The sequence below is a fragment of the Tursiops truncatus genome, chromosome 11 (genome assembly GCF_011762595.2).
Source record: "Tursiops truncatus isolate mTurTru1 chromosome 11, mTurTru1.mat.Y, whole genome shotgun sequence".
NCBI lineage: Eukaryota > Metazoa > Chordata > Mammalia > Artiodactyla > Delphinidae > Tursiops > Tursiops truncatus.
The window spans coordinates 30468046-30487115 of record NC_047044.1 but is presented as its reverse complement, the minus strand read 5'-3'; the positions used below and the strand labels follow the sequence as shown (position 1 = coordinate 30487115).

Here is a 19070-nt window from a genome sequence, read left to right as displayed (position 1 = left end):
TGTGAGGCGCAGTTCTCAATGGTGAGAACCCAGCAGTGGGTGGCAGGCCCCAAGACTCTGCTCTCCTAAAGCTTATGTTCTGGTACCTTCAGTCATTTGGTACCTTATCTTTTCTACTTTTGTTCTGTTGCATACCAGCCTATGTTTATCTCCAAAACCATCCTGGTCTCTGAGCAGTTATGCTCTGTACCCACAGTTTTCCACCTTTGTGATATACCTGACGATATTAGGGTCTGAACCTAAAATACCTGAATGAAAATGACTTTTTGGGGCAGAAAGCACTCATTAAAATCCACACCCCCCAAAGAATCCTATTACTAATGCTCTGAATTACTTAACTCTGTGTGATGAAGAAAATCTAAAACTGTCCTTGAAATGTTCAGAAGCAAAACTAGCAATCATAGATCACAGAACAAGTTCACATAAAGGATTTTTAATGCCACTCATTAGCTGGGCCCAGAAGCACCTATGACCTACTTATTCATGTCCTGAGCTAAGGGAACTTAGAAAACAACCTACAGCACTTATCTACCGGGGTCCCCAGCTATTGGCTGGTGGCAAACAATGAAATGAAAGCAGTGTAAAAGTGAGTATGGAATATCTGAAGAATTCACCAAGAAGTCCTGTCTCACAATCACAGTCTGCATTCCTGGTCCTAGGCAGCCACCTCTGACTGGGGACATTGTATGGATGGCCATGCACAGCCATCCTCACCTTAAATAATTCCTGCTCAAAAGACAGACTTTTTTTTTTTTTTTTTAACACTGCTTCTGCTGTGCCTTCTCTGCCCTCCTAGCATGACTGAATCTTTTTTGATCTCCAAATTTCAGCTTAATTGTCACATCTTCAGAAAAGTAGTCCCTGACCACCCTAATGAAGGTGGTCTGTCTACTGGCTACCATGGCCTCCTGATTCTTCCGTAACTGATCAGAGTTGTCTTTTCCTTCTCTATTGTCTGTCTCCCTCACTAGACTGTGCTATGCCTACTCTTCTGACCACTGTACCCCCTGGATTTAGCAGAAACATAAATATTTTTGAATATGTTAACCACTCACATGCAGAGTTTATCACCATTCTCACAGATGGAAACCAAACTCTCTATGACCAGGACAGTCTTTTTTACACGGATAACAACATACCTAAGTATGTACACACATGGTCGCAAATATAACTAATTATAGTAGCAGCTCTGGCCCTTCGTGGGAAAAGCCTCAATCTAATTAACAAATTGGTCATCGAACCCTGGGGGATTCCAGTCAGGGTGGTTAGTGAAAAAGGGCAGTAGGAGATGGGCAAAGAAAGATTTAAGGCCGTAGACAGTCTAGGCAGAAAAAGATCCCAATAACCTTAACAATAGTTTTCTTGTTTGGGACCCCCCCCCCAAAAAAATATATATATATACTATCATATGACACATAAAAATGAATAGAAAAGGGAAAAGGGTATGGGCAGAGAGACAAAAAAAGTACGAGATCTCCATCCCACATTAGCCAACTGACAGATCTGTTCTCTGGTCTCTCAAAGCTATTTGGACCTAGATATGAGCAGATTCTTTCCCACCGACCAAGCCTGCCTTTGCTTCCTGTTTGTACAGGAAAAGAACAAGATGCACAGCTTGGGGAAGTTTCAATGCTCTCATTCATAAAATTTTAAAAAAAATGAAAAGGGAAAAAAATATATTTAAGATTCTGGGTTATTAAAAGTCTAGCAAATGAGGCTGCAGTACCTGCTTGCTCCCAGTACACTGAGGTCCTCTCCTACTTCAGAGTTGCTAATATTCATTTTTTGGGTGAATGCTTACCGAACACTGACATCATACTAAGCATTTACCAATGTTAAATGTGAGTACAATGTGATACCAGCAATCAAGGAGGAGTCTCTATTATGGGGAGAGAATTAAGACAGAGCAAGGCTCGGATCCCCTGCAGTGCCTGGCATATACCGGCAGTGAATAAGCAAGAAACACAAGCAAATGACTGTAAGAACAGAACAAATGCTTTGGAAGTCCATAAAAGGAAGAAATCACGCATGTTCCCTTACCTCTTACTTTCTTTGCAGACACTTGAAGTACAGCAGGGTAACAATAACATTCATTGATTGATTCAGCAAATGAAGGCCTCCTATACTTAGGCATAAAGCTACAGCAAAGAACAAATCAGATATGGTACCTTCCTTCAGGAGCTTACAGTTCTCCAGGGAAGCAATTCCTTCAAATGGATGGCAGGGCAGTTACCACGCTTAAGTTCTCCTTGGATAAACTCATGGTTGCCATCTCAAAGACGGGAAATACAGCCTCACCAAGTGCACAGAATGAATGTGTGTGGCTAAGAAATCTTTCTCTCTACAGGTTAAAAGTCTCCACTTTCCCTCTGAACATACAAAATAGAGTAAAAAATACAGAGTTGACTGATGCAAACTACTTTGATAGTCCTGAGAGCTATATATAAAACCTGTCACATTCTGGGGACAAACGACTCTTAACAGGTTGTTTAAATGCCATGATTAATTTTAATGCATAAAGTTTCATTTGTCACATTAGAGAATGAATTCTTTTAATGCATCAACAGAAAGTGAAAATTGTGGCATTTGCAAGTAAATTTTTATTGGGAAGTTAACCAACAATGTAATCAAGGTCTACACATTTCAACTACTACTATTTATATCATTAACAATGAAACATTCAAGATACTGTGGTGCCCAATTACATACGGAAGTTCATGCATTATATTTATTCTCTTTCTTCCTCGCCTCTTCTCTCCCCCTCCTACTACCCTTCCTTCTTACCCACTCAACTGTCTGGGCTGGCAAGTCAGAACTAATCACTGGCACCACTTCACTCTCGAGGAGGCAAAAGACCTGTACTCTGAAAACTACAAGACGCGGATGAAAGAAATCAAAGATGACACAGACAGATGGAAAGATATACCACGTTCTTGGACTGGAAGAATCAATATTGTCAAAATGACTATACTACCCAAGGTAATCTATAGAGTCAGTGCAATCCCTATCAAATTACCAATGGCATTATTCACAGAACTAGAACAAACAATTTTTAAATTTGTGTGCAACACAAAAGACCCAGAATAGACAAAACAATCTTGAGAAAGAAAAACAGAGCTGGAGGAATAATGCTCCCTGACGTCAGTCTATACACAAAGCTACAGTCATCAAAACACTATGGTACTGGCACAAAAACAGAAATATAGATGAACGGAACAGGATAGAAAGCCCAGAAATAAACCCACGCACTTATGGTCAATTAACCTACAACAAAGGAGGCAAGAATATACAATGAAGAAAAGACAGTCTCTTCAATAAGTGGTGCTGAGAAAACTGGACAGCTACATGTAAAGGAGTGAAATTAGAACATTCTCTAACACCATACACTCTCATAAGTCTTTGTTGATGCCATTAGTAGAGCATTCATCACTTCTCATTATATTTGTGCTTTCATGTCTAATATTCCCTACCAGGTCATGGGGATTACTCTCGAGGGTAGGAGCCATAACTTGGTCATCTTTCTTCCTCAGGTGCCTAGCATAGTGCATGAGACACATACAGCGCTTAACATTTGTTGAACTGAATTCAACTGACCGTCCTGCATCTGCTGAGCCATCCTCAAAATGTAAATATTAATAATTTGACAGTATTTGGAGAGAACTATTGATATAAACTCAAAGTCAAGCCAGTACGATTCTCTACTAAAAATTACTATCTTAAAGGCCTCCTCAAAGGCACAATGAGGGAGCAATGGAAGCATTTATCACTTAACTGCAAATCACTTCTTGATTTTTATCCCCCAAAAGTGTATTTGATGGTTTCTGGTGAAATAGCATAAGGATCTTCTGACAAGTGTGAACATGCAAAAGGAGGTACTTCACGTGTACAGATAAGCAGTGACCTGAACTGCAGATACATATTTAATAAATGGGTTAAAATAAGTCAGTTTGGGCTTATACTTAACATTTCTAGTTTTGATTTAATTCTGTAAGTAGAGAACAAAACAGACCAAAGTCAGCAAAGTCTATCCCAAAGTGGTCTTGATCCCTCTAGCTAAAGTGAGTTTCCCATCACTGAAGGTTCTAAAGTAGACTAGGGATGATCACTTATCAGGGATATTGTGAGAAGTATACAAACATCGGATCAGGAAATGCAAACTGAATGCCCTTTAAAAGTCTGTTCCATTCCTGACATTCTGAGATTTTTTTTTTTTTCTCTGCGGTACGCGGGCCTCTCCCTGCCGTGGCCTCTCCCGCTGCGGAGCATAGGCTCCGGACGCGCAGGCTCAGCGGCCATGGCTCATGGGCCCAGCCGCTCCGCGGCATGTGGGATCTTCCCGGACCGGGGCACGAACCCGCGTCCCCTGCATCGGCAGGCGGACTCTCAACCACTGCGCCACCAGGGAAGCCCCTGAGATTTTTTAAATCACTACACACACACACACACACTCTTATAAAATGCCTGCCTGAAACAGACTAGGATAACAAAAAATACCTTTTGCTTGGACAAAAATAACAGCAATTTCAAAGAAAGAATGGGTCATGTATCTTCAACAATAACAATTAGAATAGGGATTAGAAACTCCAATAATCTTTATATGGGATATAAAACAATGAAGACATACCATTTATTCAAACAAAATTGTTTTTACTTAGCACCTACGTGCCAGGAAAATTCTAGGTGCCAGAGATATAGGAGTATATTAGTTTCCTACCACTGCTGTAACAAATTACCACAAGTTTAGTGGCTTAAACCAACACAAATTTACTTACTATCTTGAAGTTCTGAAGGTCCAAATAGATCTTATGGGGCTAAAATCAAGGTGTCAGCAGAGCTGTGTTCCTTCTGGAGGCTCTAGGGGAGAATCTGTCCTGGCCTCTTCCAGCTCCTGAGGCTGCCTACATTCATGGCTCTAGGCTGCATCACTCCAATCTCTACTCCTCTGATTCCTATGGCTCCCTCTTCCCCTGTAAGGACCATTGTGACTGTATTGGACCATAATCTAGGATAATCTCCCCATCTCAAGATCCTTAACTTAATCACATTTGCAAAGGCCCTCTGCTGTGTAAAGAAACATATTCACAGATTCTGGGGATGAGAACTTGGACATCTTTACGGACCACTGCTCTGCCTAACACAAGAAATGATTACACAAAAGAGACCCTGTTGGGCTTCCCTGGTGGCGCAGTGGTTGAGAGTCCGCCTGCCGATGCAGGGGACACGGGTTCGTGCCCCGGTCCGGGAAGATCCCACATGCCGCGGAGCGGCTGGGCCCGTGACTGAGCCATGGCCGCTGAGCCTGCGCGTCCGGAGCCTGTGCTCCACAACGGGAGACGCCACAACAGTGAGAGGCCCGCGTACCGCAAAAGAAAAAAAAAAAAAAAAAAAAAGAGAGACCCTGTTGACATGGGGTTATATTCCAGTGAATAAATATATAGATATGTGATGTAATGTCAGGTAGTAACAATGGTTATGAAGAAAAATAAAGCTGGGCAACGTGTTACATTATGATTTAGCTCCACTGATGATGCATTTTTAAATTGGGGGCATGTTAAGTTTGAGATGCCTATGAGCCCTCCAAGGGGAAGAATCATGAATACAATTGGAAATGTATGATTCTAGATTTCTGTGGAGAGGTTGGGGCTGAAGATATAAATTTGGGAGTTATCGGAATATATATACATATATTTACCAGTTTTTATAAAGGATACAAATGAACAGCCAGGTGAAGAGGTACATAAGGCAAGGTCTGGAAGGGTACCAATTGCGGAAGCTTCTGTTCCCTTGGAGTTGGGGTATTCGGCATATAACTATTTACAGCCATGGCTCTATGATCAAACAAGAGGGAGAAGCCAAACAAGAGAACAGCTGCAAAGACTTTAGAAGGCAGGAAGAGAAGGAGCAGGAAAGGTGACTAACGACCCATGAGGTAGGAGGGGTACTGGACCCGAAGGTAGGTAAGGAAAAAGTTTCAAGGGGAAGGGAGTGATCACTAAGATCAAGTCCTATAGAAAGGCTAATTCGGATGAATACTGGGACCTTGACATGAGTGGAATGGTGGGGACAAAAGCTTAACTGAAGTGGATTCAGAAGAGTAGAAAGTGAAGAAATGAAGACTGAATATATGCCTTTCTTTTGAGGAGTTTTGCTATAAAGGGGAGCAGAGCAATGAGACAGGACTTGGAAATGGATGAGGGGTCAAATGAAGTTTTCCTTTTTAAAGATGGGAAATACATTACAAACGTGGGCTGATGGAAAAGATCGAACAGAAAGAGAGCACTGATGTCACAGGACGGTGAGGAGATAACTACTTGGTAAATGGATTGCTAGGCAGTACTGAGTGCCCCTGGAGCTTTGTATAAATAAATTTAAAGGGAGATCAATCAGCATGGTAGTCTAGTCGAATTCAGTTGCTTGGGTGTAGGTAGAGAGTCGGCAGAAAAAAATAGATTTAACCAGGCTGAAGTTTTTTGGGGTGAGTACAATGGAGAGAGAAAGGGGCAAGGGTATGGCTACGATGATGGACTATAGAATCTAACCCCATAAAGGCGAGACACACAGACACAGAAGGTGGGCAATGAAAAGGCAGAGGCTCAGTGGACTGGAGGTCCTTCTGGGGTTGATGAATTATCAAAACTGAAGGACTAGAGGAAGTGGTGGCCAGTGCGTGGGAGGTTTTACACTGAGTTTACCGTTAACACAAAGGATTTAGACAGTCACTGAGTTCATCTGACCAAGAGAGGATGGCTGTCTTTCAGAAGTGACTCAGAGTGTTGCTCTGTCTTTGGTTCTTTCCTTGAGATCAAAAGCCAGTGTTAACCAAGAAGTGGATGGATTAATCAGAAAAACAGAATGAAGAGCTATGGAGTCACCCATGTGGGGCTGTCACAGGACCACAACACAGGCAAGATTCGTTCCCAATTTCTAAAACTCTTAAGAAGAAAAGGCTGTTAATCCTGAAGAAGAAAACCACATCTCTTCTATGTTATATCTGCACAGTGTATTGTATATCCTTGTAGGAACATACCCACCTGATCCAGTCTCATTGATTTAAAAATACTTCTAGGATAAAATCAGAGAATGTCATGTGAAATTTGTGTCTCCCAGACTAAAGTCGCTGAGCGGAGAAAGCCTTCTGTTTATCCCTTGGGAAAAATCATACATCTTTTTCTCAAAGAGAGAGGGCTTTGATTTTTCTTCTTCAAACCAAATTGGACGTTTCATGTTTGTCAGAAGACTTGAAAAACCCCCCCGCCCCAATGCAACTATCAACTAGGAAATCTGAATGATTAATTCAGTGCCCTTGAAAATGACAGCCGAGGCCATAAATCTATCTTTGTCTTTAATTTTTACTGTCATCTCCAGAGAAGCTTATTAATTTTGAAGCCATGAATAGGTAGGATACAGCTAGGACAAATAAAATCTGTACAAAAATTTCCTTTCATGTTTCACTATTTACATGATTAGGCAAACAAACTATGCATCCCTTAAAGGAATATTTGTCTTGTAATGCCTTATGCTGAGTCTAGAACTGTGCACTGCACCAGATAAATTTTAATTAATGATAAAGTACTTACCAGAATTATCTGGGGGAGGTGGAGGGAGACAGCAGGTAGTCAGTGAACTAGAATTAGTACTCTCTCTTCTGAGTTAATATAAAACTAAAAATTCTAATCCCAGTATTCTAGACAAGTAGAATACCAATAAAACTTTCTATAAATTCCAAAGAGAAAACAAGTAGTCATTACATCTTTTGTGAATCCTGCTGTTATACCCCAAAGGCCTACAGAATAAGGGATTCATTCTTATTATCTCTTCCATATAGAATCAACAAGAATATTTTATGCAAGTTGCTGAAATGACAAGGGCAGAAATCAACCATTATTTATAGCGATACCTTACTGTGTTCAAAAAGGTGTGTGCACGTGTGAATCTCAATTCTGAGGCAGGTAATAACTTATATTGTACAATGATGTACTTTTTTAAAAGATATTTTACATTCAAGTAAGGATTACATCTTGGAGAAAACTGAAGTTTGACTTGGAAAACCACATTTGGTTTAGTTTCACCCACATCATGTCTCCAAAAAGCCATCTGTTCACCTTTCAGAAAGCTGCCCCTTCTTTGCATGCAGAACAGCAATCAAGTGAAATGAATACAGGCGTGAATAAGCAATGCAACCTCACTGCAACACTAACATTTCTGAATGAATCTGTAATCCCTCTTTTTATCTCATAATAACTGATTTTTTAAGTTCCAATTTTGCTTTCAAAAATTCGTTGAAAATAAAACTACTAAGTGAAGTAAGTCAGAAAGAGAAAAATATCACATGGTATCATTTATATGTGGAATCTAAAATATGACACAAATGAACCTATCTATGAAACAGAAACGGACTCACAGACATAGAGAACATACTTTGGGTTACCAAAAGGGTGGGGGAGGAATGGATTGGGAATTTGGGATTAGCAGATATAAACTATTATATGTAGAATGGATAAACCACAAGGTCCTATGGTATAGCAAGGCAACTATATTCAATACCCTGTGATAAACCATAATGGAAAAGAACATGAAAAAGAATGTATATATATGTATAACTGAACCACTTTGCTGTATGGCAGAAATTAACACATTGTAAATCAACTACAATAAAGTAAAAACTTTTAAAAATTCAATGAAGAGATGTAAGAATAATAAAGCAACCCTCTCCCCTACCTTAAAAAACAAAGTATACCCTTTTATGACCTATCTCCCTACCTTTCCCTCTTAAAGGATACCACCATCTTGAATATTGTGTCTATCATCCCAATCTATGTCCCTTTACTTTTATCACATAGGTAGACATCCCTCAACAGCAGTATCGCTTTTGTGTGTATTCGAGCTTCACATAAAATAGGATTAGATCTCTTTAGTATTTTCTGTTAACCAACATTGTTGGATTTGTCTATGGTGTTGCAGGTAGGTCTACTTCACTTATTTTCCCTGCCAAATAGTATTCCATTGATTGGGTATTCCACAATTTATGTGTCCTTTGTACTGTTAACTAGCATTGAATTCCACAGTAAGCATTCTTATAAATGTCTCCTGTACACAGGTAGGTGAGTTCCTCTAACGTGTCATAGTTCAGTTATAGTTTTACCAGATACTTGCCCAAATGGTAGAATCAACTTACTCTTCCATGAGCAGAAGAAAATCCCCCTTTTTCTACAAAGTCAAAAATATTTGATTGTCAGGCATTTTAAATTTTAACAAAATTATGGGCAGGAAATGGTATCCCATGGTTGTAATTTCATTGTTTGTTTCCTTGATTATTGGTAACTTGAGCATATTTTATGTGTATATTGATCATTCTTCTGCAAATTACCTATTTAAGTCCTCTGTCCACTTTTTAGTTGGTCTGTTTTCTAATTTATATTTAAGAGTTCCTTCTATAGAGAGAAATACAAATCAAAACAACAATGAGGTACCACCTCACGCCAATTAGAATGGCCATCATTTAAAAGTCTACAAATAACAAATGCTGGAGAGCATGTGGAGAAAAGGAAACCCTGTTACACTGTTGCTGGGAATGTAAGTTGGTGTAACCACTGTAGAAAACAGTATGAAGGTTCCTCAGAAAACTAAAAATAGAACTACATATGATCCAGCAATCCCACTCCTGGGCATATATCCAGACAAAACTATAATTCAAAAAGACACATACATCCCTATGTTCTTAACAGCACTACTCACAACAGCCAAGACATGGAAGCAACCTATATGTCCTTCGACAGATGAATGGATATATAAGATGTGGTACATATATACAGTGGAATACTACTAATCCATAAAAAAGAATGCCATGTGCGGCAACATGGATACAACCAGAGATTATCATACTAAGTAAAGTAAGTCAGAAAGAGAAATACCATATGATATCACATATATGTGGAATCTAAAATATGACACAAATGAACCTATCTATGAAACAGAAACAGAATCAGGGATATAGAAAATAGACTGGTGGTTGCCAAGGGGAGAGGGAGGTGGGGGAGGGATGGAGTAGGAATTTGGGATTAGCAGATGCAAACTGTTATATAGAGAATGGATAAGCAACAAGGTCCTACTGTAGAGCACAGAGAACTATATTCAATGTCCTGTGATAAACCATAATGGAAAGAATGTGTGTGTGTGTATATATATATATATATGTATAACTGAATCACTTTGCTATATGGCAGAAATTAACACAACATTGTAATTCAACTATACTTCAATAAAAATTTTAAAAAGTTGCTTATATATTATGGATACCAATACTTTGTTTATATCCACATCCCCTACTCTGTGGATTGTGTTCACTTTTATGGGAATTTTTACAGAAGTTTTTTGTTTTAAATGTAGTCAAATTTATTAAACTTTTTCTTTTATGATTTGTACATTTTACATTTTGCTTAAGCAATCCTTGCCTACCCAGAATACATAAATATATTCTTCTGTTTTCCTTTAGAAGTTCTGAAGTATGGGGTTTCACACTTAAGCCTTTAACCCATCTGGTATTGATTTCATTTGTGGTTAAAAGTAAGAATATAATTTTTTATTTTTCATATAGCTAGCTGTCCCAGCAACATTTATTGAACAGTTGACTTAGTGACAAACCCATCTTCATGGGTCTACAAAATCAGGCCTTTCATAGACCAACCATCTGCACTTGTGTGGGTCTGCTTATGTGCTCTCCATTGTGGACTCTTTGTCTCTCTAACAATATCACACTTAGAGCTTAAAGAGTCCCCAACCTTCAAATTTCTTCAAAATTGTCCTATTTTGGGACCTTTGCTCTTCCATGTATGCCATAAAATCAACTTTTTAGGTTTCATGAAAAATCTTAATAGGATGTTTATTGGAATTGCCTTGAATTTGTAGATTTATTCAGGGAGCACTAACGTCTTTATGACACTGAGCCTCCCTAACTACAAACATAATATTCCAAAACACGTGGAACATTTAATAAATTTCAACTTATCCTCTCGTGGAGGCCACTCTAATATTTTCTGTATCTTTTCAATTTTAGTATACGTGCTGCAAAAGCAAATACACCACCACCATTTTAGTATCATGATAATGTACATGGAGAGCCGACCAAACCAACAAGCCAAATGTTGTCCTCAAATAACTATCCTCATTATTTTTATGAAACACAAAATTATCAGAGTCAGGATTATTTAGAATAAGTTTATGAAAAATTATTTCCTGGGCTTGCTGACTCTCTTAAGGTAAATAATGCCATTCTTTGACCTTTTTTACAGGCCTATTTTCTGTTCCTCAAAACTCTTCAAGTGCCAAGTTCAGGAGAAGTGAGCTGTGTGTTAAAAGTCATGAGATAATTTTTTTTTTTTAATTGCACATACACAGTAACTCATGCTTTGCTCACTTCAATAAGACTAGCTTCTTTACTGTGTTTTAATACTATGAAGAGGCAATTTTAAGGCAGGAATTTATCCAATCATTTAACAAAGCTACATCCAGAAAACATCTTTTAGAGGGCAAATATTATATTTATTTATGTTCTATTCACCATCTAGCATAATGTGAACATTCTAGTACGATTAATGATAAAACTGTGATTATAACAGTATGTATATTCACAGCTGGGTATTGAGAACCACTCTTCTATTTATTGTTCATTATATCATTCAGAAGACAGAGAGTGAAAGCTTTCTATGAGATCGCAGTATACACGGTGCACTTTATGTAAGTTTGCTTCAATTTGCATTTGCAAAATAATGAAGTCTTTCCTCATCCTCCCCAAATAGATGCAATTTGCCTGTTCTAGATCTCTAGAAAAATTCAATTTTGTTTCTTAAAGGTAATTATCAATTTTCCCTGCATTTCTGCTGTTTGTGATACTGTATAGTTATCCATGCTATCATATAATATGGCGCTATATTAATGGGGCATCAAGTCACACGGACTTGGGTTTAATCTTGTCTCTTCTGTGTACTGACTGTATGACCTTGGACAAATTACTTGGCTTCTCTAAGTGTTAGTTTCCTCACCTGTAAAATGAAGAAAATAACCCTGGGCTACATTATAAGGTTGCTGTGAGAATACAGGTAAAGAGTTTAATCTATCGTTTGTGATCAATTACCTATCATTATCAATATTATCAAATTGTGTCCTCCCCCCAACTCCACTAAAATCTAAATTGCACTTTTCTAGAAGGCAGAAGCCATAGCTCACCCTCTTTCGGATAGCTGACAATATGGTGAGTGCCTCCTATGTGTAAGGCATACATAAAGTAATTAATAAAATTTGTTGAATTAAAGATATTTTTCTATCCATTATATTCAAATTAAAAAAAAATTCTTCTGTCTGGTTTCTCAAATAAGTTAACAGGCTACTTAAGGGCAGGTGGAAGTTCAAAAAATAAATGAACAAGCCATACTAAATAAAGTAGTAAATGGATAAGCATATGCTGAATATACATTTAAAATGAAAATCACTGTTCAGCAAATCCAAAACAAAATATTAAGACATTTTCAGATATAGTTAAAAAAGAAAAAAGTTTCCATTTTCAGGCAGCTGCCTGAGAAATGTACATAATACTTTTTTAAAACACTTAGTAAACAAAGATACAACATCTTTTTAAAAATTCTGGTCCCATCATTTAATGCGTGAAAAATGATTTCCTAATAATAATACAGGAAGCCAATCTAACATCAAGCATTTAAATCTATGAATCTCATCTGAAATATTTAACCCCTTGATAAATATTATATAACTGGACATAGTTGAAAAATTATGGCATAAAATCTTCAGGACAAAGAGCTTATGAGTAGAAAATCAGTAACAAATACTTCATTATAAATAAGAGGCCATGATAACAATATTACTGTTTGATAGACATACTATATTTTTCTTTCCTACAGTTTTGTATATAGAAAGGTATGGGTGTTTTGCTCCTTTCTAATTTTGCTGGTGGAAGAAACTCAGAAACCAAAGGATAACAACAATGACTGATAACTAACAAGGACCTACTGTATAGCACAGAGAACTATACTCAATATTATTTTAATAACCTGTAAGGGAAAAGAATCTGAAAAAAAAGTATATATATATATATATATAAATATATATATATATAAAACGGAAACTAACACATTATAAATCAACTATACTTCAATTAAAAAATTAATTTTAAAATGACTGTCTTTATAAAGAAAGATTTTCCTTTCTTTTTTTTTAAACCAATTATCATGGGGAAAATGGTCCAGGAGAATTAATGTTCAAATGCTACCATAAAGTTCAAAAATATTTTTCACAGATGTCATGAGTCAAAGAGAATATGAACTATATTCTATAACTTTATTAAAAGTGTGGTTAAGAATCATGAAAATTTATCTACACTAAACACACACCCAGAGGAGTAAGCAGGAAGTTCTTAAAAAAGGAAGCCGTGACACCACTAATGCACGTCTGCTACTTACAGCCATTAAATGCAACCAGTTTTATCTGCTTTATATTTCAGTCACAGTATTCACCAAATAACCAGCATTATTCAAGCAAACAGTCTTCTAATTACCACTCCTGATGAATGAGATGAGATTACTGGTGATCATCTATTTGTCATAATCATTACCGTATTTAGTATGAAGCTGCAGTTCAGGGATCACCCTGTGGGACCTCACGGCTTGATCAATCAATTAAAGATTCCCAGATCTATACTTCTGCCTGGATGCTCCATACCCAAGACCGGTCTCTGTCCTATCTTGGTAAACAGTGCCATTATCTACTCAGAAGCTTCAAATTTGGGAGCTATTCTAGAGTCTTCCCTCTCCTATGTCTAATCAGTAAACAGAACTTAACTCTTTCTCTTCAAGATCTCACAGCTCAGTCTCCTCTTCTTCATTTCCCCCTATGTTACTGCTCAAGATCAAGCACCACCCCCCCCGTATCTAGATTATGACTGCACTTGCCTCCTAATTTTCATGCCTCCCAGCCTCACCTCCCTCTAACCCCTCCTTTATCACATCTCTAGAGTAACTGTCCTAAAACTCAAATTTGCTCTTGTCATGGTTCCCTGAATTCACCATCCCCTCTTAAGCCTTGTCACCTATACAAATGCTGAACTCTGTCCGTGTTCTGCATAATGGTAGGCAAATTCTTAAAGAAACAGCTCAAGTTTCAACCATTTCCAGGAAGTTATCTCTGATTAAGTTTTCTGTCCCCCACCCAAATTTTCTAGCACTCACACACATGCTCATGTGTACACACACACACACACACACACACACACATACACACTCCTTATTTAACCACTCCACTGATGTACTACTCCCATAGCAACTTAGGCATTTATCACTATTATTGGACTCTTTCATCTGTGCATTCTCATTCCTTGGTATATAATAGACGCACAGCAAATGTATTCAATAAAAGAAAGAATAATCTATTCTAGCTGTCTCTTTGCTCACCCTGCCCCCTCCACTCACTGTTCAACTCACTTCATACTGGCTCGCACCTGTATTAGTCCATTGAAAAAGCTCTCCAAAAGGTAACCAAAAATTTCTGCTAAATTGATTATTATAAAAATCCTTCTCTTGGCTTTCAGCAATGTCGACACTCCCATCTTCTTTAAACACTCCTCTCTTGGCTGTCCTGATACCACATTCTCCTGCCTATCCCTGGGCTCCAGCCCTCTTCTCAGTCACTAGAGCATACCAAGGTCCCTGCAAGCCAGTCTTTGCATACACAGTTCCCTCTGCCTAGAACACTCCACTACTCCTAATCTTCTCACATCCACTCTTACTGAAGCTTTAGATCAGCACTTCTCAAACTTTAATGAACACATAAATCACCTAGGGATCTTATTAAAATGCAGAGTCTGATGCAGTAGGTCTGGGGTGGGACCCAAGACTCTGCATTTCTAAGAAGCTCCCAGGTGATGCTCAAACAAACCATGGACCGCATTTTGAATAGCAAGGTTTTATATCTCAGCTTAAAACAACTTTTTCAGGGAAACTTTCTCTGATTTCGCCTCACCTATACTCCTGACTTAGTCAAATGCCCACAATTCATACTGTCACTGTACTATGTAACTTTCCATGATAGCTTTTGCTTATCATTATAACCCACATTCATCCTCCTCCCTCTCAACCCCCTACTCCTATCTAGTGCCTGGCATGTTCATTTTTGAGAAATGAATGAACAATGTCTATTGAGTCAGCCCCTAACTTAGGCTGAGTCACTTCCCTTCGTGATGCTGCACACCAAAGGTTCACTGCCCTGAGCTCAGCTCCTGCAGAAATACAGCTCATCTGTGGTTAGTACTCTGAAAGATTTTCTATTCCTGCCAAGATTTACTCATTTGGGGTCTGCAGAGCTATGGCAGGAGAGTAATTAATTCCATATGTACTCGTTTTGCTACTCTAACAAGCTGGTTGGCCACAGTCTCCACATACAGTCTACTAGTACTCCAGATTTTCTTGTGCCAGGTATATAAGCAGCAGAGGAAAAAAAGCAAATCCTAGTTAATGTGGTCAGATCCAAATCTCCCACCCTGGTGTGAGGACTGGCACCAGGAAGGGTAGAGGCAGGAGGAAAAGACAAAAACTTTCAGTACATTCTGATTTTTTTCCATTAAAATTTCATTGTTTAGCTTCTCATAAAATTCATTTTTCCTTTATATTTAGGAAAATAAGTTTGACTAAAAATACTGTAGGAAAAATTATATAAGTTAATGGCTGGATACAACAGCTAGAACATTTGCATGAAATAAGTTGTGATGGGGAATATACTGGAAGAGCTTAATTGCATAAAACATGACAAGTAGAAGCAATGCCACTGTTGCCAAGAGAACTGCCTGGAAAAAGTGCCAAAGCAAAACTAAAAATAAACAAATAAAACATAATTTGAGATAAACCCCAGGAATGTCATTTCGCTTGACTAATAAATACATAAAAATAATCATAGCACATAGTAACAGAAATAACAAGATCCTAATGCTTGATTAAAATATTAATCATATAATACCTTAGGGAAAACTATTGCTCTCTAAATAGAAAGTTTCAAATACATTTCAGGGAAGAGATAATTTATTTTTAAATAGAATTTATTTTTTCTCAATTCTGTGTCATAAACGTATCAGTTTACTCAATTTAAAAAATGGTGATATTTTAAAAAACATATTATTTGTTTAAAATTTTTCATGTCATTTAATTGTATATCAGAAAGAGGTTGTTTTCCCTGAGTTGGGAGGAAGAGGGTGTGACTCTCTGATAGATTAGTGCCCAAAATGTAAAACAGCCATAGTTTTATGGCATTTATAATTCACAGAACATATATAAACGATTTCTTGAAAAAGAACAAAGTTTTTAAATAGTGTTAACAGCTTGAATTTTTTTCAGTAATTTTACTGTGTACTGAATTTTACAGAAAGTAACACAGAATATTCTAAAAGTACAAATCTGGGAGAGTGCATTTCTTAGTCAAATTCTTCAAAATTTCAACTGATTTTCCAAAGCACACAACTGTCTTCACTTTATCTTAAAATAATGCATTTCCAGTTCTGTTTAAAACAAGTAATTATTTATCAACAAATAATTAAAATTTCATTAGATGATTAATTATTATCCCTAAAATGCATTGTTTCTGAATTTAGAATAACATTTACTCTGGTACTTTGCCTGATGCTAGATGTCATTTAAAATGAATTTAGTTTACACAATATCAAGCTTAGAGAATGGACAAAATGGGACACAGATTCTTTCTACTGAACCTGTAGCTTCAAACAGAAGAACTTTCCGAGTGAATTACAAAATGTCTTTTAAAGTTTCAGCTATGGGAACAAGGTGTACTATTACTGTAACACTGTAATTATGGATTTGGGCATGCTTTCAAGCGTAGCCCATAAGATTTCCAGCCCAATAAACAGAATATTTACCAAGAAAACATAGCTCTGCTTAAAAATAAAAGTCAATGGAAAATAGGATTCACTTCATAAAATTCACACTGTAGCCAAATCTGATGGAAACTGACTATCACCTATTCCACAAAGGAAATAATATCTGCACACACCAGAATGAATAGCAATAACACCACCAAAGAAAACTTAGGCACACACAATTCTTGCCACAAAGAATACTCTTTCTTAAAAAAAAAAAAAAAGAACAAACAAAAAAATGAAAATAATTGATTGGGTGAGGTTGGGGACCTGGGAAGAGCAGTAAAAGAAAAGTAACTACAAAGCCCTACCAAGGAGGTAAAGCCCATGCTCAATTCTTGTCAACTGGCATAGTGATGTTCTTTATAGCAATTCTTCTACTGACCCAGAATCAAATTCAGAATCATACACATGCATTTAGCTGTTGTTAAACATGGCATGGCTATATAATATTCCCTCACTTGATGTACTATAGTTTTATTTAACTAATACTCTCTTAAAGGATATTTGACTTGTGTCCATTTGTTGTTATAAGTAATGCTGAAATAAACATCCTTGGATACAAGTCTTTTTCTGTACTTCTATTTCTCTAGGATGGTTTAGGATCTTTAGGATGATCATTCAGGATCCAGCAGGAAAACAGAAACCACAACAGTTATTTTAGCAGAGAGAATTTAATATAGGGAACTGGTTAAAAAGGTTTGGAAGTCTGCAAAGGCTAAAAGGGATCACAGAGGTGAGAAGAAATAGTAAATGCATGAAGCAACTAACTCTAGGGCTGAAGGAACAAAGGAAAGAAGTTGGTTTGTTAGAAACTTAGACACTTAGAGGCCCCTCACTGAGTTGAGATGGTTTGTTCATAGGAGGGAAGAGGAATGTTCATTAAAAAGACATTCTGAAAGGAAGAGGAAATGCCTGACATTCCTTTTCTCCATCTCCCCTTCAACTTAAAACAAACAACATGTAACTCTTATGTGCTTCAGTAAAATAATCCAAACAAATACATGAAAAGTAAAGGAATTTTGCCACCATAAATGCTGAAACCCACCAAAATTCTGTAGTGATCTGGAAAGCAGTTTAAAAAGAACATATGATATAAAAACTGGGCTTTACAGTGGCCATCATTATCTCAAGTAAAGGAAAAAGAAAATACGTAGGAATTAGGGGAAAAAAATTATACCAGAACATTCTTCAGTTGTAAAAGTCATTCCAAGTCAGTCTCAATGTTTAAATTATAGGGGTTGGTGGATCGGCTGGTTTGAAGCAGCAGAGTTTTCTGTGTGCTCAAGGATGTATGATTGTGCACACAGTATATCTTCTACTGACGCCTGACTGTTTCAGAAAGTAAAAGCAAGGAGACTGAAAGACATAGATGGAACTCGGCAAGAACCAGCACTGGGCATCAGCAGCCAGTTCACTCAGATTACGAGGGTTTTAATCCCTCTGAAGTCCTAATATAGTTTACATAACCTGACTTCATAAAGCACAAAGAACTGACTGAAAAATTCATTTCAGCAGACTTGCTGACTACTTCCACCGAACAATTAGCTGTCAGGTGGCTAAGTAAAGGAGCAAAGCCAACTAGCTTCACTGTATAAGCAGCACCAAATTACTCAAAACCAGATGGGTGTAATGTACAGAACAGCTGAAAGGGAAGCTCGCTATCTTCCAGGCAACTCTGACAGACCTGCCAACGGCATTTAGCTCCATAGTAAACCATCCTCCAGGTCAGCAGGAAGCTCATTATGGGCTGACAGTCCAGGAGACAAGCACTTTGCAGAATGCTCCCCTAGTAATTTCCTGTGTGAAAAGCTCACTGCTGTTCCTGCATTCCTCAGGGTGCATTTCTTCTCATCTCCGAGGATGTTGCTCTTCCACAGGAAGAGGAAGGAACCAGTTGTTACTGGGTGTGTGGGCTGAGGCTGTCGGGCATTTTCTGCACGCCTCAGTTTCAACTGTGGGAACTGGGGATGTGGCTTAGATTCCCAGGCCTGTGACAGTGCAGATGACTGCAGCAGTTTAGAAATACAGTAGCTCAGGAAGTTGGAAGGCAGAAATAATACCTGGAACATCAAAACCTCCAGTTCCCAGAAATGTGCTAATTTTCTAAAGGAAATTAAAAAACGTATTTACTCTGTTGGGCTCC

General features: G+C 37.8%; 1 protein-coding gene and 1 non-coding gene across 5 annotated transcripts in view; both read right to left on the bottom strand.

Moving 5' to 3' along the window:
* POC1B (POC1 centriolar protein B) overlaps nucleotides 1-19070 on the bottom strand; it is a 107418-nt gene that overhangs the window by 13744 nt on the left and 74604 nt on the right. The window lies entirely within an intron of this gene.
* Nucleotides 10972-11073, bottom strand: LOC117314344 (U6 spliceosomal RNA). Its single transcript, XR_004529094.1, has one exon. It is a non-coding gene; the product is annotated as a U6 spliceosomal RNA (small nuclear RNA).